The sequence below is a fragment of the Carya illinoinensis genome, chromosome 10 (assembly GCF_018687715.1).
Source record: "Carya illinoinensis cultivar Pawnee chromosome 10, C.illinoinensisPawnee_v1, whole genome shotgun sequence".
Classification (NCBI taxonomy): domain Eukaryota; kingdom Viridiplantae; phylum Streptophyta; class Magnoliopsida; order Fagales; family Juglandaceae; genus Carya; species Carya illinoinensis.
The window spans coordinates 25671523-25697267 of record NC_056761.1 but is presented as its reverse complement, the minus strand read 5'-3'; positions in this window follow the sequence as shown (position 1 = coordinate 25697267).

Genomic DNA, 25745 nt, shown 5'->3' with positions numbered 1-25745 from the left:
AAGAATGAAAGAAAAGACGGGTTTCTTCGCTTGTATTCCACCTGTGCTGGAACTGAGTTACAACATTTAAGGCGTGGTGTATTTGATGATATTTCCCGTGCGAAAATGGTGCAAACAGCATAGGCTAGATGACAATTAGTTGCAATGCACATAGAGGTGCGCCTAGGTGGCGATCGACGGTGACTTTGGCATTGGAGTGAGTTTCCTTGTATTGAAATGTTGTGGATCAAGTGTAATCTTCTATTCCGCTCTAAGAATGACGGGAAACAACAATAAAAAAGTATTAACGTCCTTATAAAAAAGGTTAGAAAGAATTAAAAAGGAAATTAATCTTGAAACATGGTTTAGAGATGACTAATCACTTGTAAGTTGCTTAATCACCTTAAATCCGGTTACAAGCTTAACCAAGGTAAGATAAGGGGAGTATGGCGCATCTTGGGCTTGAGAGAAAACGATCGTATGGCAGAGGTGCGTTACAGTTGGATGAATGAGGAAAAGAAGGGTTTTTTTGAGTCAATTCGTGCAATACTAGAGCTGATTTTCGACGGCTAAGGTAGAAAGCATTTGCTGACATTTCCCTTGAGAAAATGGTGTAAACGGCATAGGGTACAGCCCGATTAGTTGCAATGCACGTGGAGGTGCACCTAGGTGGCGATTGGCGCTGACTTGGGCCTTGGAACGACTTTCCTTGTATTGAAATGTGATTTATCAAGTCTAATCTTCTAATTGAGTCCAAGAGTGATGGCAAACAAAACGATAAGAGCAATAAGGCCCATACGAAAAGAGAGAGAGAGAATTAAAAGGGAAATTGAGCTTGAAACATGGTTTAGACATGAGTAATCGCTTGTAAGTTGATTAATGCCCTTAACACCGGTTCCAAGTTTCTCCAAGGCCAAAGAAGGGGTGGATGGCCCACATCTCTGGCTACAATTGGAAGAACGAAAGAAAAGACAAGTTTATTCGTGTCAGTTCATCCAATGCTAAAAACTGAGCTAGACGGATAAGGTGGGATGCGTTTGACGAGATTTCCCTCGAGAAATAGGTGTAAACGGAATTGGCTTGTGTCCGATTCGTTGCAACGCACAAAGAGGAGCACCTAGGTGGCGATTGGTGGTGACTTTGGCTTTAGAATGACTTCCCTTGTATTGCAATGTGGTGGATCAAGTATAATCATCTAATTGAGTCCAAGAATGATGGCAAACAAAACAATAAGAGCAATAAGGCCCATATGAAAAGAGAGAGAGAGAATTAAAAAGGAAATTAAGTTCAGAAGATGGTTTAGAGATGAATAATCACTTGTAGTTGAATAATGCCCTCAACTCCAGTCACAAGCTTAACCAAATCTAGACTAGGCGCATATGGCACATCTTGGGCTTGAGGGAAACCAATGGTATGGCATATGTGGGCTACAATTGGAAGAATGAAAGAAAAGACGGGTTTCTTCGTTTGGATTCCACCTGTGCTGGACCTGAGTTACAACATTTAAGGCGTGGTGTATTTGATGATATTTCCCGTGAGAAAATGCTGCAAACAGCATAGGCTAGAGTCCGATTAGTTGCAATGCACATAGAGGTGCGCCTAGGTGGCCATCGATGGTGACTTTGGCATTGGAGTGAGTTTCCTTGTATTGAAATGTTGTGGATCAAGTGTAATCTTCTATTCCGCTCTAAGAATGACGGGAAACAACAATAAAAAAGTATTAACGTCCTTATAAAAAAGGTTAGAAAGAATTAAAAAGGAAATTAATCTTGAAACATGGTTTAGAGATGACTAATCACTTGTAAGTTGCTTAATCACCTTAAATCCGGTTACAAGCTTAACCAAGGTAAGATAAGGGGAGTATGGCGCATCTTGGGCTTGAGGGAAAACGATCGTATGGCATAGGTGCGTTACAGTTGGATGAATCAGGAAAAGAAGGGTTTGTTTGAGTCAATTCGTGCAATACTAGAGCTGATTTTCGACGGCTAAGGTAGAAAGCATTTGCTGAGATTTCCCTTGAGAAAATGGTGTAAACGGCATAGGGTACAGTCCGATTAGTTGCAATGCACGTGGAGGTGCACCTAGGTGGCGATTGGCGCTGACTTGGGCCTTGGAACGACTTTCCTTGTATTGAAATGTGATTTATCAAGTCTAATCTTCTAATTGAGTACAAGTATGATGGCAAACAAAACGATAAGAGCAATAAGGCCCATACGAAAAGAGAGAGAGAGAATTAAAAGGGAAATTGAGCTTGAAACATGGTTTAGACATGAGTAATCACTTGTAAGTTGATTAATGCCCTTAACACCGGTTCCAAGTTTCACCAAGGCCAAATAAGGGGTGGATGGGCGACATCTAAGGTATAATTGGAGGAACGACAGAAAAGACAAGTTTCTTCATGTCAATTCGTCCAATGCTAAAGAACTGCGCTAGACGGTTAAGGTGGGATGCATTTGATGAGATTCCCCTCGAGAAATAGGTGTAAACGACATTGGCTATAGTCCGATTCGTTGCAACGCACAAAGAGGAGCACCTAGGTGGCGATTGGCGGTGACTTTGGCATTAGAATGACTTCCCTTGTATTGAAATGTGGTGGATCAAGTCTAATCATCTAATTGAGTCCAAGAATAATGGCAAACAAAACAATAAGGGAAATAAGGCCCATACGAAAAGAGAGAGAGAGAATTAAAAAGGAAATTAAGTTCAGAAGATGGTTTAGAGATGAATAATCACTTGTAGTTGAATAATGCCCTTAACTGCAGTCACAAGCTTAACCAAATCTAGATTAGGCGCATATGGCACATCTTGGGCTTGAGGGAAACCAATCGTATGGCATATGTGGGCTACAATTGGAAGAATGAAAGAAAAGACGGGTTTCTTCGCTTGTATTCCACCTGTGCTGGAACTGAGTTACAACATTTAAGGCGTGGTGTATTTGATGATATTTCCCGTGCGAAAATGGTGCAAACAGCATAGGCTAGATGACAATTAGTTGCAATGCACATAGAGGTGCGCCTAGGTGGCGATCGACGGTGACTTTGGCATTGGAGTGAGTTTCCTTGTATTGAAATGTTGTGGATCAAGTGTAATCTTCTATTCCGCTCTAAGAATGACGGGAAACAACAATAAAAAAGTATTAACGTCCTTATAAAAAAGGTTAGAAAGAATTAAAAAGGAAATTAATCTTGAAACATGGTTTAGAGATGACTAATCACTTGTAAGTTGCTTAATCACCTTAAATCCGGTTACAAGCTTAACCAAGGTAAGATAAGGGGAGTATGGCGCATCTTGGGCTTGAGAGAAAACGATCGTATGGCAGAGGTGCGTTACAGTTGGATGAATGAGGAAAAGAAGGGTTTTTTTGAGTCAATTCGTGCAATACTAGAGCTGATTTTCGACGGCTAAGGTAGAAAGCATTTGCTGACATTTCCCTTGAGAAAATGGTGTAAACGGCATAGGGTACAGCCCGATTAGTTGCAATGCACGTGGAGGTGCACCTAGGTGGCGATTGGCGCTGACTTGGGCCTTGGAACGACTTTCCTTGTATTGAAATGTGATTTATCAAGTCTAATCTTCTAATTGAGTCCAAGAGTGATGGCAAACAAAACGATAAGAGCAATAAGGCCCATACGAAAAGAGAGAGAGAGAATTAAAAGGGAAATTGAGCTTGAAACATGGTTTAGACATGAGTAATCGCTTGTAAGTTGATTAATGCCCTTAACACCGGTTCCAAGTTTCTCCAAGGCCAAAGAAGGGGTGGATGGCCCACATCTCTGGCTACAATTGGAAGAACGAAAGAAAAGACAAGTTTATTCGTGTCAGTTCATCCAATGCTAAAAACTGAGCTAGACGGATAAGGTGGGATGCGTTTGACGAGATTTCCCTCGAGAAATAGGTGTAAACGGAATTGGCTTGTGTCCGATTCGTTGCAACGCACAAAGAGGAGCACCTAGGTGGCGATTGGTGGTGACTTTGGCTTTAGAATGACTTCCCTTGTATTGCAATGTGGTGGATCAAGTATAATCATCTAATTGAGTCCAAGAATGATGGCAAACAAAACAATAAGAGCAATAAGGCCCATATGAAAAGAGAGAGAGAGAATTAAAAAGGAAATTAAGTTCAGAAGATGGTTTAGAGATGAATAATCACTTGTAGTTGAATAATGCCCTCAACTCCAGTCACAAGCTTAACCAAATCTAGACTAGGCGCATATGGCACATCTTGGGCTTGAGGGAAACCAATGGTATGGCATATGTGGGCTACAATTGGAAGAATGAAAGAAAAGACGGGTTTCTTCGTTTGGATTCCACCTGTGCTGGACCTGAGTTACAACATTTAAGGCGTGGTGTATTTGATGATATTTCCCGTGAGAAAATGCTGCAAACAGCATAGGCTAGAGTCCGATTAGTTGCAATGCACATAGAGGTGCGCCTAGGTGGCCATCGATGGTGACTTTGGCATTGGAGTGAGTTTCCTTGTATTGAAATGTTGTGGATCAAGTGTAATCTTCTATTCCGCTCTAAGAATGACGGGGAACAACAATAAAAAAGTATTAACGTCCATATAAAAAAGGTTAGAAAGAATTAAAAAGGAAATTAATCTTGAAACATGGTTTAGAGATGACTAATCACTTGTAAGTTGCTTAATCACCTTAAATCCGGTTACAAGCTTAACCAAGGTAAGATAAGGGGAGTATGGCGCATCTTGGGCTTGAGGGAAAACGATCGTATGGCATAGGTGCGTTACAGTTGGATGAATCAGGAAAAGAAGGGTTTGTTTGAGTCAATTCGTGCAATACTAGAGCTGATTTTCGACGGCTAAGGTAGAAAGCATTTGCTGAGATTTCCCTTGAGAAAATGGTGTAAACGGCATAGGGTACAGTCCGATTAGTTGCAATGCACGTGGAGGTGCACCTAGGTGGCGATTGGCGCTGACTTGGGCCTTGGAACGACTTTCCTTGTATTGAAATGTGATTTATCAAGTCTAATCTTCTAATTGAGTACAAGTATGATGGCAAACAAAACGATAAGAGCAATAAGGCCCATACGAAAAGAGAGAGAGAGAATTAAAAGGGAAATTGAGCTTGAAACATGGTTTAGACATGAGTAATCACTTGTAAGTTGATTAATGCCCTTAACACCGGTTCCAAGTTTCACCAAGGCCAAATAAGGGGTGGATGGGCGACATCTAAGGTATAATTGGAGGAACGACAGAAAAGACAAGTTTCTTCATGTCAATTCGTCCAATGCTAAAGAACTGCGCTAGACGGCTAAGGTGGGATGCATTTGATGAGATTCCCCTCGAGAAATAGGTGTAAACGACATTGGCTATAGTCCGATTCGTTGCAACGCACAAAGAGGAGCACCTAGGTGGCGATTGGCGGTGACTTTGGCATTAGAATGACTTCCCTTGTATTGAAATGTGGTGGATCAAGTCTAATCATCTAATTGAGTCCAAGAATAATGGCAAACAAAACAATAAGGGAAATAAGGCCCATACGAAAAGAGAGAGAGAGAATTAAAAAGGAAATTAAGTTCAGAAGATGGTTTAGAGATGAATAATCACTTGTAGTTGAATAATGCCCTTAACTGCAGTCACAAGCTTAACCAAATCTAGATTAGGCGCATATGGCACATCTTGGGCTTGAGGGAAACCAATCGTATGGCATATGTGGGCTACAATTGGAAGAATGAAAGAAAAGACGGGTTTCTTCGCTTGTATTCCACCTGTGCTGGAACTGAGTTACAACATCTAAGGCGTGGTGTATTTGATGATATTTCCCGTGCGAAAATGGTGCAAACAGCATAGGCTAGATTACAATTGTTTAGAGGTGCGCCTAGGTGGCGATCGACGGTGACTTTGGCATTGGAGTGAGTTTCCTTGTATTGAAATGTTGTGGATCAAGTGTAATCTTCTATTCCGCTCTAAGAATGATGGGATACAACAATAAAAAAGTATTAACGTCCTTATAAAAAAGGTTAGAAAGAATTAAAAAGGAAATTAATCTTGAAACATGGTTTAGAGATGACTAATCACTTGTAAGTTGCTTAATCACCTTAAATCCGGTTACAAGCTTAACCAAGGTAAGATAAGGGGAGTATGGCGCATCTTGGGCTTGAGGGAAACCGATGGTATGGCAGAGGTGCGTTACAGTTGGATGAATCAGGAAAAGATGGGTTTGTTTGAGTCAATTCGTGCAATACTAGAGCTGATTTTCGACGGCTAAGGTAGAAAGCATTTGCTGAGATTTCCCTTGAGAAAATGGTGTAAACGGCATAGGGTACAGTCCGATTAGTTGCAATGCACGTGGAGGTGCGCCTAGGTGGCGATTGGCGCTGACTTGGGCCTTGGAACGACTTTCCTTGTATTGAAATGTGATTTATCAAGTCTAATCTTCTAATTGAGTCCAAGTATGATGGCAAACAAAACAATAAGAGCAATAAGGCCCATACGAAAAGAGAGAGAGAGAATTAAAAGGGAAATTGAGCTCGAAACATGGTTTAGACATGAGTAATCACTTGTAAGTTGATTAATGCCCTTAACACCAGTTCCAAGTTTCACCATGGCCAAATAAGGGGTGGATGGGCGACATCTAAGGTATAATTGGAGGAACGACAGAAAAGACAAGTTTCTTCATGTCAATTCGTCCAATGCTAAAGAACTGCGCTAGACGGTTAAGGTGGGATGCATTTGACGAGATTCCCCTCGAGAAATAGGTGTAAACGACATTGGCTATAGTCCGATTCGTTGCAACGCAGAAAGAGGAGCACCTAGGTGGCGATTGGTGGTGACTTTCGCATTAGAATGACTTCCCTTGTATTGAAATGTGGTGGATCAAGTCTAATCATCTAATTGAGTCCAAGAATAATGGCAAACAAAACAATAAGAGCAATAAGGCCCATACGAAAAGAGAGAGAGAGAATTAAAAAGGAAATTAAGTTCAGAAGATGGTTTAGAGATGAATAATCACTTGTAGTTGAATAATGCCCTTAACTGCAGTCACAAGCTTAACCAAATCTAGATTAGGCGCATATGGCACATCTTGGGCTTGAGGGAAACCAATCGTATGGCATATGTGGGCTACAATTGGAAGAATGAAAGAAAAGACGGGTTTCTTCGCTTGTATTCCACCTGTGCTGGAACTGAGTTACAACATTTAAGGCGTGGTGTATTTGATGATATTTCCCGTGCGAAAATGGTGCAAACAGCATAGGCTAGATTACAATTAGTTGCAATGCACATAGAGGTGCGCCTAGGTGGCGATCGACGGTGACTTTGGCATTGGAGTGAGTTTCCTTATATTGAAATGTTGTGGATCAAGTGTAATCTTCTATTTCGCTCTAAGAATGACGGGAAACAACAATAAAAAAGTATTAACGTCCTTATAAAAAAGGTTAGAAAGAATTAAAAAGGAAATTAATCTTGAAACATGGTTTAGAGATGACTAATCACTTGTAAGTTGCTTAATCACCTTAAATCCGGTTACAAGCTTAACCAAGGTAAGATAAGGGGAGTATGGCGCATCTTGGGCTTGAGGGAAAACGATCGTATGGCATAGGTGCGTTACAGTTGGATGAATCAGGAAAAGAAGGGTTTGTTTGGGTCAATTCGTGCAATACTAGAGCTGATTTTCGACGGCTAAGGTAGAAAGCATTTGCTGAGATTTCCCTTGAGAAAATGGTGTAAACGGCATAGGGTACAGTCCGATTAGTTGCAATGCACGTGGAGGTGCACCTAGGTGGCGATTGGCGCTGACTTGGGCCTTGGAACGACTTTCCTTGTATTGAAATGTGATTTATCAAGTCTAATCTTCTAATTGAGTCCAAGTATGATGGCAAACAAAACGATAAGAGCAATAAGGCCCATACGAAAAGAGAGAGAGAGAGAATTAAAAGGGAAATTGAGCTTGAAACATGGTTTAGACATGAGTAATCGCTTGTAAGTTGATTAATGCCCTTAACACCGGTTCCAGGTTTCACCAAGGCCAAATAAGGGGTGGAGGGGCGACATCTAAGGCTACAATTGGAAGAACGACAGAAAAGACAAGTTTCTTCATGTCAATTCGTCCAATGCTAAAGAACTGAGCTAGACGGTTAAGGTGGGATCCGTTTGATGAGATTCCACTCGAGAAATAGGTGTAAACGGCATTGGCTATAGTCCGATTCGTTCCAACGCACAAAGAGGAGCACCTAGGTGGCGATTGGCGGTGACTTTGGCGTTAGAATGACTTCCCTTGCATTGAAATGTGGTGGATCAAGTCTAATCATCTAATTGAGTCCAAGTATGATGGCAAACAAAACAATAAGAGCAACAAGGCCCATACGAAAAGAGAGAGAGAGAATTAAAAAGGAAATTAAGTTCAGAAGATGGTTTAGAGATGAATAATCACTTGTAGTTGAATAATGCCCTTAACTCCAGTCACAAGCTTAACCAAATCTTGATTAGGCACATATGGCACATCTTGGGCTTGAGGGAAACCAATGGTATGGCATATGTGGGCTACAATTGGAAGAATGAAAGAAAAGACGGGTTTCTTCTTTTGAATTCCACCTGTGCTGGAACTGAGTTACAACATTTAAGGCGTGGTGTATTTGATGATATTTCCCATGAGAAAATGCTGCAAACAGCATAGGCTAGAGTCCGATTAGTTGCAATGCACATAGAGGTGCGCCTAGGTGGCGATTGACGGTGACTTTGGCGTTGGAGTGAGTTTCCTTGTATTGAAATGTTGTGGATCAAGTGTAATCTTCTATTCCGCTCTAAGAATGATGGGAAACAACAATAAAAAAGTATTAACGTCCATATAAAAAAGGTTAGAAAGAATTAAAAAGGAAATTAATCTTGAAACATGGTTTAGAGATGACTAATCACTTGTAAGTCGTGTAATCACCTAAAATCCGGTTACAAGCTTAACCAAGGTAAGATAAGGGGAGTATGGCGCATCTGGGGCTTGAGGGAAACCGATGGTATGGCAGAGGTGCGTTACAGTTGGATGAATGAGGAAAAGAAGGGTTTGTTTGAGTCAATTCGTGCAATACTAGAGCTGATTTTCGACGGCTAAGGTAGAAAGCATTTGCTGAGATTTCCCTTGAGAAAATGGTGTAAACGGCATAGGGTACAGCCCGATTAGTTGCAATGCACGTGGAGGTACACCTAGGTGGCGATTGGCGCTGACTTGGGCCTTGGAACGACTTTCCTTGTATTGAAATGTGATTTATCAAGTCTAATCTTCTAATTGAGTCCAAGAGTGATGGCAAACAAAACGATAAGAGCAATAAGGCCCATACGAAAAGAGAGAGAGAGAATTAAAAGGGAAATTGAGCTTGAAACATGGTTTAGACATGAGTAATCGCTTGTAAGTTGATTAATGCCCTTAACACCGGTTCCAAGTTTCTCCAAGGCCAAAGAAGGGGTGGATGGCCCACATCTCTGGCTACAATTGGAAGAACGAAAGAAAAGACAAGTTTCTTCATGTCAGTTCCTCCAATGCTAAAGAACTGAGCTAGACGGTGAAGGTGGGATGCGTTTCACGAGATTTCCCTAGAGAAATAGGTGTAAACAGAATGGGCTATAGTCCGATTCGTTGCAACGCACAAAGAGGAGCACCTAGGTGGCGATTGGCGCTGACTTGGGCCTTGGAACTACTTTCCTTGTATTGAAATGTGGTTTATCAAGTCTAATCTTCTAATTGAGTCCAAGAATGATGGCAAACAAAACAATAAGAGCAATAAGGCCCATACGAAAAGAGAGAGAGAGAATTAAAAGGGAAATTGAGCTTGAAACATGGTTTAGACATGAGTAATCGCTTGTAAGTTGATTAATGCCCTTAACACCGGTTCCAAGTTTCACCAAGGCCAAAGAAGGGGTGCATGGCCCACGTCTATGGCTACAATTGGAAGAACGAAAGAAAAGACAAGTTTCTTCGTGTCAGTTCATCCAATGCTAAAGAACTGAGCTAGACGGTTAAGGTGGGATGCGTTTGACGAGATTTCCCTCGAGAAATAGGTGTAAACGGAATTGGCTAGAGTCCGATTCGTTGCAACGCACAAAGAGGAGCACCTAGGTGGCGATTGGCGGTGACTTTGGCGTTAGAATGACTTCCCCTGTATTGCAATGTGGTGGATCAAGTCTAATAATCTAATTGAGTCCAGGAATGTTCTCAAACAAAACAATAAGAGCAATATGGCCCATACGAAAAGAGAGAGAGAGAATTAAAAAGGAAATTAAGTTCAGAAGATGGTTTAGAGATGAATAATCACTGGTAGTTGAATAATTCCCTTAACTCCAGTCACAAGCTTAACCAAATCTAGATTAGGTGCGTATGGCACATCTTGGGCTTGAGGGAAACCAATGGTATGGCATATGTGGGCTACAATTGGAAGAATGAAAGAAAAGACGGGTTTCTTCGTTTGAATTCGACCTGTGCTGGAACTGAGTTACAACATTGAAGGCTTGGTGTATTTGATGATATTTCCCGTGAGAAAATGGTGCAAACAGCATAGGCCAGAGTCCGATTAGTTGCATTGCACACAGAGGCGCGCCTAGGTGGCGATCGACGGTGACTTTGGCATTGGAGTGAGTTTCCTTGTATTGAAATGTTGTGGATCAAGTGTAATCTTCTATTCCGCTCTAAGAATGATGGGAAACAACAATAAAAAAGCATTAACGTCCATATAAAAATGGTTAGAAAGAATTAAAAGGAAATTAATCTTGAAACATGGTTTAGAGATGACTAATCACTTGTAAGTTGCTTAATCACCTTATATCTGGTTACAAGCTTAACCAAGGCAAGATAAGGGGAGTCTGGCGAATCTTGGGCTTGAGGGAAACCGATGGTATGGCATAGGTGCGTTACAGTTGGATGAATGAGGAAAAGAAGGGTTTGTTTGAGTCAATTCGTGCAATACTAGAACTGATTTTCGACGGCTAAGGTAGAAAGCATTTGCTGAGATTTCCCTCGAGAAATAGGTGTAAACGGCATTGGCTATAGTCCGATTCGTTGCAACGCACAAAGAGGAGCACCTATGTGGCGATCGGCGCTGACTTGGGCCTTGGAACGACTTTCCTTGTATTGAAATGTGGTTTATCAAGTCTAATCTTCTAATTGAGTCCAACAATGATGGCAAACAAAACAATAAGAGCAATAAGGCCCATACGAAACGAAAGAGAGAGAGAGAATTAATAGGGAAATTGAGCTTGAAACATGGTTTAGACATGAGTAATCGCTTGTAAGTTGATTAATGCCCTTAACACCGGTTCCAAGTTTCACCAAGGCCAAATAAGGGGTGGATGGGCCACATCTAAGGCTACAATTGGAAGAAGGATAGAAAAGACAAGTTTCTTCGTGTCAGTTCGTCCAATGCTAAAGAACTGAGCTAGACGGTTAAGGTGGGATGCGTTTGACGAGATTTCCCTCGAGAAATAGGTGTAAACGGCATTGGCTATAGTCCGATTCGTTGGAAAGCACAAAGAGGTGCACCTAGGTGGCGATCGGCGGTGACTTTGGCGTTAGAATGACATCCCTTGTGTTGAAATGTGGGGGATCAAGTCTAATGATCTAATTGAGATCAAGAATGATGGAGAACAAAACAATAAGAGCAATAAGGCCCATACGAAAAGAGAGAGAGAGAGAATTAAAAAGGAAATTAAGTTCAGAAGATGGTTTAGAGATGAATAATCACTTGTAGTTGAATAATTCACTTAACTCCAGTCACAAGCTTAACCAAATCTAGGTTAGGCGCGTATGGCACATCTTGGGCTTGAGGGAAACCAATAGTATGGCATATGTGGGCTACAATTGGAAGAATGAAAGAAAAGACGGATTTCTTCCTTTGAATTCGACCTGTGCTGGAACTGAGTTACAACATTTAAGGCGTGGTGTATTTGATGATATTTCCTGTGAGAAAATGGTGCAAACAGCATTTGCTAGAGTTCGATTAGTTGCAATGCACATAGAGGTGCGCCTAGGTGGCGATCGACGGTGACTATGGCATTGGAGTGAGTTTCCTTGTATTGAAATGTTGTGGATCAAGTGTAATCTTCTATTCCGCTCTAAGAATGAGGGGAAACAACAATAAAAAAGTATTAACGTCCATATAAAAAAGGTTAGAAAGATTTAAAAAGGAAATTAATCTTGAAACATGGTTTAGAGATGACTAATCACTTGTAAGTTGCTTAATCACCTTAAATCCGGTTACAAGCTTAACCAAGGCAAGATAAGGGGAGTATGGCGCATCTTGGGCTTGAGGGAAACCGATGGTATGGCAGAGGTGCGTTACAGTTGGATGAATGGGGAAAAGAAGGGTTTGTTTGATTCAATTCGTGCGATACTAGAACTGATTTTCGACGGCTAGGTAGAAAGCATTTGCTGAGATTTCCCTTGAGAAAATGGTGTAAACGGCATAGGGTACAGTCCGATTAGTTGCAATGCACGTGGAGGTGGACCTAGGTGGCGATTGGCGCTGACTTGGGCCTTGGAACGACTTTCCTTGTATTGAAATGTGGTTTATCAAGTCTAATCTTCTAATTGAGTCCAAGAATGATGGCAAACAAAACAATAAGAGGAATAAGGCCCATACGAAAAGAGAGAGAGAGAGAATTAAAAGGGAAATTGAGCTTGAAACATGGTTTAGACATGAGTAATCGCTTGTAAGTTGATTAATGCCCTTAACAGCGGTTCCAAGTTTCACCAAGGCCAAAGAAGGGGTGGATGGCCCACATCTAAGGCTACAATTGGAAGAACGAAAGAAAAGACAAGTTTTTTCATGTCAGTTCGTCCAATGCTAAAGAACTGAGCTAGACAGTTAAGGTGGGATGCGTTTGACTAGATTTCCTTCGAGAAATAGGTGTAAACGGCATTGGCTATAGTCCGATTCGTTGCAACGCACAAAGAGGAGCACCTATGTGGCGATGGGCCGTGACTTTGGCGTTAGAATGACTTCCCTTGTATTGAAATGTGGTGGATCAAGTCTAATCATCTAATCGAGTCCAAGAATGATGGCAAACAAAACAATAAGAGCAGTAAGGCCCATACAAAAAGAGAGAGAGAGAGAATTAAAATGGAAATTAAGTTCAGAAGATGGTTTAGAGATGAATAATCACTTGTAGTTGAATAATTCCCTTAACTCCAGTCAGAAGCTTAACCAAATCTAGGTTAGGCGCGTATGGCACATCTTGGGCTTGAGGGAAACCAATAGTATGGCATATGTGGGCTACAATTGGAAGAATGAAAGAAAAGACGGATTTCTTCCTTTGAATTCGACCTGTGCTGGAACTGAGTTACAACATTTAAGGCGTGGTGTATTTGATGATATTTCCTGTGAGAAAATGGTGCAAACAGCATTTGCTAGAGTTCGATTAGTTGCAATGCACATAGAGGTGCGCCTAGGTGGCGATCGACGGTGACTATGGCATTGGAGTGAGTTTCCTTGTATTGAAATGTTGTGGATCAAGTGTAATCTTCTATTCCGCTCTAAGAATGAGGGGAAACAACAATAAAAAAGTATTAACGTCCATATAAAAATGGTTAGAAAGATTTAAAAAGGAAATTAATCTTGAAACATGGTTTAGAGATGACTAATCACTTGTAAGTTGCTTAATCACCTTAAATCCGGTTACAAGCTTAACCAAGGCAAGATAAGGGGAGTATGGCGCATCTTGGGCTTGAGGGAAACCGATGGTATGGCAGAGGTGCGTTACAGTTGGATGAATGGGGAAAAGAAGGGTTTGTTTGATTCAATTCGTGCGATACTAGAACTGATTTTCGACGGCTAGGTAGAAAGCATTTGCTGAGATTTCCCTTGAGAAAATGGTGTAAACGGCATAGGGTACAGTCCGATTAGTTGCAATGCACGTGGAGGTGGACCTAGGTGGCGATTGGCGCTGACTTGGGCCTTGGAACGACTTTCCTTGTATTGAAATGTGGTTTATCAAGTCTAATCTTCTAATTGAGTCCAAGAATGATGGCAAACAAAACAATAAGAGGAATAAGGCCCATACGAAAAGAGAGAGAGAGAGAATTAAAAGGGAAATTGAGCTTGAAACATGGTTTAGACATGAGTAATCGCTTGTAAGTTGATTAATGCCCTTAACAGCGGTTCCAAGTTTCACCAAGGCCAAAGAAGGGGTGGATGGCCCACATCTAAGGCTACAATTGGAAGAACGAAAGAAAAGACAAGTTTCTTCGTGTCAGTTCGTCCAATGCTAAAGAACTGAGCTAGACAGTTAAGGTGGGATGCGTTTGACTAGATTTCCCTCGAGAAATAGGTGTAAACGGCATTGGCTATAGTCCGATTCGTTGCAACGCACAAAGAGGAGCACCTATGTGGCGATGGGCCGTGACTTTGGCGTTAGAATGACTTCCCTTGTATTGAAATGTGGTGGATCAAGTCTAATCATCTAATCGAGTCCAAGAATGATGGCAAACAAAACAATAAGAGCAGTAAGGCCCATACAAAAAGAGAGAGAGAGAGAATTAAAATGGAAATTAAGTTCAGAAGATGGTTTAGAGATGAATAATCACTTGTAGTTGAATAATTCCCTTAACTCCAGTCAGAAGCTTAACCAAATCTAGATTAGGCGCGTATGGCACATCTTGGGCTTGAGGGAAACCAATAGTATGGCATATGTGGGCTACAATTGGCAGAATGAAAGAAAAGGCGGGTTTCTTCGTTTGAATTCGACCTGTGCTGGAACTGAGTTACAACATTTAAGGCGTGGTGTATTTGATGATATTTCCCATGAGAAAATGGTGCAAACAGCATAGGCTAGAGTCCGATTAGTTGCAATGCACATAGAGGTGCGCCTAGGTGGCGATCGAGGGTGACTTTGGCATTGGAGTGAGTTTCCTTGTTTTGAAATGTTGTGGATCAAGTGTAATCATCTATTCCGCTCTAGGAATGATGGGAAACAACAATAAAAAAGTATTAACGTCCATATAAAAAAGGTTAGAAAGAATTAAAAAGGAAATTAATCTTGAAACATGGTTTAAAGATGACTAATCACTTGTAAGTTGCTTAATCACCTTAAATCCGGTTACAAGCTTAACCAAGGCAAGATAAGGGGAGTATGGCGCATCTTGGGCTTGAGGGAAACCGATGGTATGGCAGAGGTGCGTTACAGTTGGATGAATGAGGAAAAGAAGGGTTTGTTTGAGTCAATTCGTGCAGTACTCGAACTGATTTTCGACGGCTAGGTAGAAAGCATTTGCTGAGATTTTCCTTGAGAAAATGGTGTAAACGGCATAGGGTACAGTCCGATTAGTTGTAGGGCACGTGGAGGTGGACCTAGGTGGCGATTGGCGCTGACTTGGGCCTTGGAACGACTTTCCTTGTATTGAAATGTGGTTTATCAAGGCTAATCTTCTAATTGAGTGCAAGAATGATGGCAAACAAAACAATAAGAGGAATAAGGCCCATACGAAAAGAGAGAGAGAGAGAATTAAAAGGGAAATTGAGCCTGAAACATGGTTTGGACATGAGTAATCGCTTGTAAGTTGATTAATGCCCTTAACACCGGTTCCAAGTTTCACCAAGGCCAAAGAAGGGGTGGATGGCCCACATCTATGTAGGGGAGTTCACCGACCCGTTCCGTTCCGGAAACACCAAATTCCGACCCGTTCCGGAAACACTTCATACCGATTGGGCAATTACCCGTTAACCGATTACCCGAATCCTTCTTCCTCTTCTTCTTGGAAGCATCGTCATCGGTGGTGGACACGCATCCATTTTCAAGCTACACCTTCGGGATGAAAGAGCCGAAGATGGAGGACACTTCCGTTGCCGATTGCCTTGCTCGTATGAAAGTCAAGTAATTCATTCCATCTCTCTCTCTCTCTCTCTCTCTCTCTCTCTCTCTCTCTCTCAATTTGTTTAACCCTAGAAAAACCTCAGCTCCTCTGTTTGGTTGGCAAGAATTTTCATAAAATGAAGAAAAAAAGAAACTAGAGAGATTTTCTTGACTCTTTCAGCATTTGCTTTCAGTTTCGGTTTCTTGAGGTAAAAAGAAAAAAAAAATTATTTAAGGAGGCCTTTAGCTGCATTGGGATTGGTTCAGTGAAGGAGCTAGAATAGGAAACCTAACTTTTTTATTTTCTTCCTCGAATGTTCTCTGGGATTGGTTCAGTGAAGCAGCATCGTCGCTTCATTTATCATCCAAGAGCTCTCCTTCAAGGTTCCGATGGAATTTTTCATGGGTTTTGGGTTTGCGCGTGACACTCGGCTGGAATGCAGATATTGCCAAATACGATGAAAGCAGAGAAAAGCAGAGCAGATCGACTACCTAAAAGAAAAACCCAGAAATATAAAAGAGAAAGAAACAGAGAAGATGCTTAAATCGGGTAACGGGTAATACCCGTTTCCGATTTAACAGCAAACGGTCCGGTTTTTCAGATCGGCCAATTTCGGAAAACGGGTCGGGTCATGTATTCGGGTTTTTTGTTCAGCCCTACATCTAAGGCTACAATTGGAAGAACGAAAGAAAAGACAAGTTTCTTCGTGTCAGTTCATCCAATGCTAAAGAAATGAGCTAGACGGTTAAGGTGGGATGCATTTGACGAGATTTCCCTCGAGAAATAGGCGTAAACGGCATTGGCTATAGTCCGATTCGTTGCAACGCACAAAGAGGAGCACCTAGGTGGTGATTGGCGGTGACTTTGGCGTTAGAATGACTTCCCTTGTATTGAAATGTGGTGGATCAAGTCTAATCATCTAATCGAGTCCAAGAATGATGGCAAACAAAACAATAAGAGCAATAAGGTCCATACGAAAAGAGAGAGAGAGAATTAAAAAGGAAATTAAGTTGAGAAGATGGTTTAGAGATGAATAATCACTTGTAGTTGAATAATTCCCTTAACTCCAGTCACAAGCTTAACCAAATCTAGATTAGGCGCGTATGGCACATCTTGGGCTTGAGGGAAACCAATAGTATGGCATATGTGGGCTACAATTGGAAGAATGAAAGAAAAGACGGGTTTCTTCGTTTGAATTCGCCCTGTGCTGGAACTGAGTTACAACATTTAAGGCGTGGTGTATTTGATGATATTTCCCGTGAGAAAATGGTGCAAACAGCATAGGCTAGAGTCCGATTAGTTGCAATGCACATAGAGGTGCGCCTAGGTAGCGATCGACGGTGACTTTGGCATTGGAGTGAGTTTCCTTGTATTGAAATGTTGTGGATCAAGTGTAATCTTCTATTCTGCCCTAAGAATGATGGGAAACAACAATAAAAAAGTACTAACGTCCATATAAAAAAGGTTAGAAAGAATGAAAAAGGAAATTAATCTTGAAACATGGTTTAGAGATGACTAATCACTTGTAAGTTGCTTAATCACCTTAAATCCGGTTACAAGCCTAACCAAGGCAAGATAAGGGGAGTATGACGCATCTTGGGCTTGAGGGAAACCGATGGTATGGCAGAGGTGCGTTACAGTTGGATGAATGAGGAAAAGAAGGGTTTGTTTGAGTCAATTCGTGCAATACTAGAACTGATTTCCGACGGCCAGGTAGAAAGCATTTGCTGAGATTTCCCTTGAGAAAATGGTGTAAACGGCATAGGGTACAGTCCGATTAGTTGCAATGCAGGTGGAGGTTCACCTAGGTGGCGATTGGCACTGACTTGGGCCTTGGAACGACTTTCCTTGTATTGAAATGTGGTTTATCAAGTCTAATCTTCTAATTGAGTCCAAGAATGATGGCAAACAAAACAATAAAAGGAATAAGGCCCATACGAAAAGAGAGAGAGAGAGAATTAAAAGGGAAATTGAGCTTGAAACATGGTTTAGACATGAGTAATCGCTTTTAAGTTGATTAATGCCCTTAACACCGGTTCCAAGTTTCACCGAGGCCAAAGAAGGGGTGGATGGCCCACATCTAAGGCTACGATTGGAAGAACGAAAGAAAAGACAAGTTTCTTCGTGTCAGTTCGTCCAATGCTAAAGAACTGAGCTAGACGGTTAAGGTGGGATGCGTTTGACGAGATTTCCCTCTAGAAATAGGTGTAAACGGCATTGGCTATAGTCCGATTCGTTGCAACGCACAAAGAGGAGCACCTATGTGGCGATTGGCGGTGACTTTGGCGTTAGAATGACTTCCCTAGTATTGAAATGTGGTGGATCAAATCTAATCATCTAATCGAGTCCAAGAATAATGGCAAACAAAACAATAAGAGCAATAAGGCCCATACGAAAAGAGAGAGAATTAAAAAGGAAATTAAGTTCAGAAGATGGTTTAGAGATGAATAATTACTTGTAGTTGAATAATTCCCTTAACTCCAGTCACAAGCTTAACCAAATCTAGATTAGGCGCGTATGGCACATCTTGGGCTTGAGGGAAACCAATAGTATGGCATATGTGGGCTACAATTGGAAGAATGAAAGAAAAGACGGGTTTCTTCGTTTGAATTCGACCTGTGCTGGAACTGAGTTACAACATTTAAGGCGTGGTGTATTTGATGATATTTCCCATGAGAAAATGGTGCAAACAGCATAGGCTAGAGTCCGATTAGTTGCAATGCACATAGAGGTGCGCATAGGTGGCGATCGACGGTGACTTTGGCATTGGAGTGAGTTTCCTTGCTTTGAAATGTTGTGGATCAAGTGTAATCTTCTATTCCGCTCTAAGAATGATGGGAAACAACAATAAAAAAGTATTAACGTCCATATAAAAAAGGTTAGAAGGAATTAAAAAGGAAATTAATCTTGAAACATAGTTTAGAGATGACTAATCACTGGCAAGTTGCTTAATCACCTTAAATCCGGTTACAAGCTTAACCAAGGCAAGATAAGGGGAGTAAGGCGCATCTTGGGCTTGAGGGAAACCGATGGTATGGCAGAGGTGCGTTACAGTTGGATGAATGAGGAAAAGAAGGGTTTGTTTGAGTCAATTCGTGCAATACTAGAACTGATTTTCGACGGCTAAGGTAGAAAGCATTCGCTAAGATTTCCCTTGAGAAAATGCTGTAAACGGCATAGGGTACAGTCCGATTAGTTGCAATGCACGTGGAGGTGCACCTAGGTGGCGATTGGCGCTGACTTGGGCCTTGGAACGACTTTCCTTGTATTGAAATGTGGTTTATCAAGTCTAATCTTCTAATTGAGTCCAAGAATGATGGCAAACAAAACAATAAGAGCAATAAGGCCCATACGAAAAGAGAGAGAGAGAGAGAGAGAATTAAAAGGGAAATTGAGCTTGAAACATGGTTTAGACATGAGTAATCGCTCGTAAGTTTATTAATGCCCTTAACACCGGTTCCAAGTTTCACCAAGGCCAAATAAGGGGTGGATGGGCCACAAATAAGGCTACAATTGGAAGAAGGATAGAAAAGACAAGTTTGTTCGTGTCAGTTCATCCAATGCTAAAGAACTGAGCTAGACGGTTAAGGTGGGATGCGTTCGACGAGATTTCCCTCGAGAAATAGGTGTAAACGGCATTGGCTATAGTCCGATTCGTTGCAACGCACAAAGAGGAGCACCTAGGTGGCGATTGGCGATGACTGTGGCATTAGAATGACTTCCCTTGTATTGAAATGTGGTGGATCAAGTCTAATCATCTAATTGAGTCCAAGAATGATGGCAAAGAAAACAATAAGAGCAATAAGGCCCATATGAAAAGAGGGAGAGAGAATTAAAAAGGAAATTAAGTTCAGAAGATGGTTTAGAGATGAATAATCACTTGTAGTTGAATAATTCCCTTAACTCCAGTCACAAGCTTAACCAAATCTGGATTAGGCGCGTATGGCACATCTTGGGCTTGAGGGAAACCAATAGTATGGCATATGTGGGCTACAATTGGAAGAATGAAAGAAAAGACGGGTTTCTTCGTTTGAATTCGACCTGTGCTGGAACTATGTTACAACATTTAAGGCGTGGTGTATTGGATGATATTTCCCGTGAGAAAATGGTGCAAACAGCATAGGCTAGAGTCCGATTAGTTGCAATGCACATGGAGGTACGCCTAGGTGGCGATCGACGATGACTTTGGCATTGGAGTGAGTTCCCTTGTATTGAAATGTCGGGGATCAAGTGTAATCTTCTATTCCGCTCTAAGAATGATGGGAAACAACAATAAAAAAGTATTAACGTCCATATAAAAAAGGTTAGAAAGAATTAAAAAGGAAATTAATCTTGAAACATGGTTTAGAGATGACTAATCACTTGTAAGTTGCTTAATCACCTTAAATCCGGTTACAAGCTTAACCAAGGCAAGATAAGGGGAGTATGGCGCATCTTGGGTTTGAGGGAAACCGATGGTATGGCAGAGGTGCGTTACAGTTGGATGAATGAGGAAATGAAGGGTTTGTTTGAGTCAATTCGTGTAATACTAGAACTGATTTTCGACGGCTAAGGTAGAAAGCATTTGCTGAGTTTCCCTTGAGAAAATGGTGTAAACGGCATAGGGTACAGTCCGATTAGTTGCAACGCATGTGGAGGAGCACCTAGGTGACGATTGGCACTGACTTGGGCCTTGGAACGACTTTCCTTGTAGTGAAATGTGGTTTATCAAGTCTAATCTTCTAATTGAGTCCAAGAATGATGGCAAACAAAACAATAAGAGCAATAAGGCCCATACGAAAAGAGAGAGAGAGAATTAAAAGGGAAATTGAGCTTGAAACATGGTTTAGACATGAGTAATCACTTGTAAGTTGATTAATGCCCTTAGCACCGGTTCCAAGTTTCACCAAGGCCAAATAAGGGGTGGATGGCCCACATCTAAGGCTACAATTGGAAGAACGATAGAAAAGACAAGTTTTTTCGTGTCAGTTCATCCAATGCAAAAGAACTGAGCGAGACGGTTAAGGTGGGATGTGTTTGACGAGATTTCCCTCGAGAAATAGGTATAAACGGCATTGGCTATAGTCCCATTCGTTGCAACACACAAAGAGGAGCACCTAGGTGGCGATTGGCAGTGACTTTGGCGTTAGAATGACTTCCCTTGTATTGAAATGTGGTGGATCAAGTCTAATCATCTAATTGAGTCCAAGAATGATGGCAAAGAAAACAATAAGAGCAATGAGGCCCATACGAAAAGAGAGAGAGAGAATTAAAAAGGAAATTAAGTTCAGAAGATGGTTTAGAGATGAATAATCACTTGTAGTTGAATAATTCCCTTAACTCCAGTCACAAGCTTAACCAAATCTAGATTAGGTGCGTATGGCACATCTTGGGCTTGAGGGAAACCAATGGTATGGCATATGTGGGCTACAATTGGAAGAATGAAAGAAAAGACGGGTTTCTTCATTTGAATTCGACCTGTGCTGGAACTGAGTTACAACATTTAAGGCTTGGTGTATTTGATGATATTTCCCGTGAGAAAATGGTGCAAATAGCATAGGCCAGAGTCCGATTAGTTGTATTGCACACAGAGGCGCGCCTAGGTGGCGATCGACGGTGACTTTGGCATTGGAGTGAGTTTCCTTGTATTGAAATGTTGTGGATCAAGTGTAATCTTCTATTCCGCTCTAAGAATGATGGGAAACAACAATAAAAAAGTATTAACGTCCATATAAAAAAGCTTAGAAAGAATTAAAAAGGAAATTAATCTTGAAACATGGTTTAGAGATGACTAATCACTTGTAAGTTGCTTAATCACCTTAAATCTGGTTACAAGCTTAACCAAGGCAAGATAAGGGGAGTATGGCGAATCTTGGGCTTGAGGGAAACCGATGGTATGGCATAGGTGCGTTACAGTTGGATGAATGAGGAAAAGAAGGGTTTGTTTGAGTCAATTCGTGCAATACTAGAACTGATTTTCGACGGCTAAGGTAGAAAGCATTTGCTGAGATTTCCCTTGAGAAAATGGTGTAAATGGCATAGGGTACAGTCCGATTAGTTGCAGTGCACGTGGAGGTGCACCTAGGTGGCGATGGGCGCTGACTTGGGCCTTGGAACGACTTTCCTTGTATTGAAATGTGGTTTATCAAGTCTAATCTTCTAATTGAGTCCAAGAATGATGGCAAACAAAACAATAAGAGCAATAAGGCCCATACGAAAAGATAGAGAGAGAGAGAATTAATAGGGAAATTGAGCTTGAAACATGGTTTAGACATGAGTAATCGCTTGTAAGTTGATTAATGCCCTTAACACCGGTTCCAAGTTTCACCAAAGCCAAATAAGGGGTGGATGGGCCACATCTAAGGCTACAATTGGAAGAAGGATAGAAAAGACAAGTTTCTTCGTGTCAGTTCGTCCAATGCTAAAGAACTGAGCTAGACGGTTAAGGTGGGATGCGTTTGACGAGATTTCCCTCGAAAAATAGGTGTAAACGGCATTGGCTATAGTCCGATTCGTTGGAAAGCACAAAGAGGAGCACCTAGGTGGCGATTGGCGGTGACTTTGGCGTTAGCATGACATCCCTTGAGTTGAAATGTGGGGGATCAAGTCTAATGATCTAATTGAGTCCAAGAATGATGGAAAACAAAACAATAAGAGCAATAAGGCCCATACGAAAAGAGAGAGAGAGAGAGAATTAAAAAGGAAATTAAGTTCAGAAGATGGTTTAGAGATGAATAATCACTTGTAGTTGAATAATTCCCTTAACTCCAGTCACAAGCTTAACCAAATCTAGGTTAGGCACGTATGGCACATCTTGGGCTTGAGGGAAACCAATGGTATGGCATATGTGGGCTACAATTGGAAGAATGAAAGAAAAGACGGATTTCTTCGTTTGAATTCGACCTGTGCTGGAACTGAGTTACAACATTTAAGGCGTGGTGTATTTGATGATATTTCCCGTGAGAAAATGGTGCAAACAGCATAGGCTAGAGTCCGATTAGTTGCAATGCACATAGAGGTGCGCCTAGGTGGCGATCGACAGTGACTTTGGCATTGGAGTGAGTTTCCTTGTATTGAAATATTGTGGATCTAGTGTAATCTTCTATTCCACTCTAAGAATGATGGGAAACAACAATAAAAAAGTATTAACGTCCATATAAAAAAGGTTAGAAAGAATTAAAAAGGAAATTAATTTTGAAACATGGTTTACAGATGACTAATCACTTGTAAGTTGCTTAATCACCTTAAATCCGGTTACAAGCTTAACCAAGGCAAGATAAGGGGAGTATGGTGCATCTTGGGCTTGAGCGAAACCGATGGTATGGCATAGGTGCGTTACAGTTGGATGAATGAGGAAAAGAAGGGTTTGTTTGAGTCAATTCGTGCAATACTAGAACTGATTTTTGACGGCTAAATTAGAAAGCATTTGCTGAGATTTCCCTTGAGAAAATGGTGTAAACGGCATAGGGTACAGTCGGATTAGTTGCAATGCACGTGGAGATGCACCTAGGTTGTGATTGGCGCTGACTTGGGCCTTGGAACGACTTTCCTTGTATTGAAATGTGGTTTATCAAGTCTAATCTTCTAATTGAGTCCAAGAATGATGGCAAACAAAACAATAAGAGCAATAAGGCCCATACGAAAAGAGAGAGAGAGAATTAAAAGGGAAATTGAGCTTCAAACATGGTTTAGACATGAGTAATCACTTGTAAGTTGATTAATGCCCTTAGCACCGGTTCCAAGTTTCACCAAGGCCAAATAAGGGGTGGATGGCCCACATCTAAGGCTACAATTGGAAGAACGATAGAAAAGACAAGTTTTTTCGTGTCAGTTCATCCAATGCAAAAGAACTGAGCTAGACGGTTAAGGTGGGATGTGTTTGACGAGATTTCCCTCGAGAAATAGGTATAAACGGCATTGGCTATAGTCCCATTCGTTGCAACACACAAAGAGGAGCACCTAGGTGGCGATTGGCAGTGACTTTGGCGTTAGAATGACTTCCCTTGTATTGAAATGTGGTGGATCAAGTCTAATCATCTAATTGAGTCCAAGAATGATGGCAAAGAAAACAATAAGAGCAATGAGGCCCATACGAAAAGAGAGAGAGAGAATTAAAAAGGAAATTAAGTTCAGAAGATGGTTTAGAGATGAATAATCACTTGTAGTTGAATAATTCCCTTAACTCCAGTCACAAGCTTAACCAAATCTAGATTAGGTGCGTATGGCACATCTTGGGCTTGAGGGAAACCAATGGTATGGCATATGTGGGCTACAATTGGAAGAATGAAAGAAAAGACGGGTTTCTTCATTTGAATTCGACCTGTGCTGGAACTGAGTTACAACATTTAAGGCTTGGTGTATTTGATGATATTTCCCGTGAGAAAATGGTGCAAATAGCATAGGCCAGAGTCCGATTAGTTGTATTGCACACAGAGGCGCGCCTAGGTGGCGATCGACGGTGACTTTGGCATTGGAGTGAGTTTCCTTGTATTGAAATGTTGTGGATCAAGTGTAATCTTCTATTCCGCTCTAAGAATGATGGGAAACAACAATAAAAAAGTATTAACGTCCATATAAAAAAGGTTAGAAAGAATTAAAAAGGAAATTAATCTTGAAACATGGTTTAGAGATGACTAATCACTTGTAAGTTGCTTAATCACCTTAAATCTGGTTACAAGCTTAACCAAGGCAAGATAAGGGGAGTATGGCGAATCTTGGGCTTGAGGGAAACCGATGGTATGGCATAGGTGCGTTACAGTTGGATGAATGAGGAAAAGAAGGGTTTGTTTGAGTCAATTCGTGCAATACTAGAACTGATTTTCGACGGCTAAGGTAGAAAGCATTTGCTGAGATTTCCCTTGAGAAAATGGTGTAAATGGCATAGGGTACAGTCCGATTAGTTGCAATGCACGTGGAGGTGCACCTAGGTGGCGATTAGCGCTGACTTGGGCCTTGGAACGACTTTCCTTGTATTGAAATGTGGTTTATCAAGTCTAATCTTCTAATTGAGTCCAAGAATGATGGCAAACAAAACAATAAGAGCAATAAGGCCCATACGAAAAGATAGAGAGAGAGCGAATTAATAGGGAAATTGAGCTTGAAACATGGTTTAGACATGAGTAATCGCTTGTAAGTTGATTAATGCCCTTAACACCGGTTCCAAGTTTCACCAAAGCCAAATAAGGGGTGGATGGGCCACATCTAAGGCTACAATTGGAAGAAGGATAGAAAAGACAAGTTTCTTCGTGTCAGTTCGTCCAATGCTAAAGAACTGAGCTAGACGGTTAAGGTGGGATGCGGTTGACGAGATTTCCCTCGAAAAATTGGTGTAAACGGCATTGGCTATAGTCCGATTCGTTGGAAAGCACAAAGAGGAGCACCTAGGTGGCGATTGGCGGTGACTTTGGCGTTAGCATGACATCCCTTGAGTTCAAATGTGGGGGATCAAGTCTAATGATCTAATTGAGTCCAAGAATGATGGAAAACAAAACAATAAGAGCAATAAGGCCCATACGAAAAGAGAGAGAGAGAGAGAATTAAAAAGGAAATTAAGTTCAGAAGATGGTTTAGAGATGAATAATCACTTGTAGTTGAATAATTCCCTTAACTCCAGTCACAAGCTTAACCAAATCTAGGTTAGGCACGTATGGCACATCTTGGGCTTGAGGGAAACCAATGGTATGGCATATGTGGGCTACAATTGGAAGAATGAAAGAAAAGACGGATTTCTTCGTTTGAATTCGACCTGTGCTGGAACTGAGTTACAACATTTAAGGCGTGGTGTATTTGATGATATTTCCCGTGAGAAAATGGTGCAAACAGCATAGGCTAGAGTCCGATTAGTTGCAATGCACATAGAGGTGCGCCTTGGTGGCGATCGACGGTGACTTTGGCATTGGAGTGAGTTTCCTTGTATTGAAATATTGTCGATCTAGTGTAATCTTCTATTCCACTCTAAGAATGATGGGAAACAACAATAAAAAAGTATTAACGTCCATAT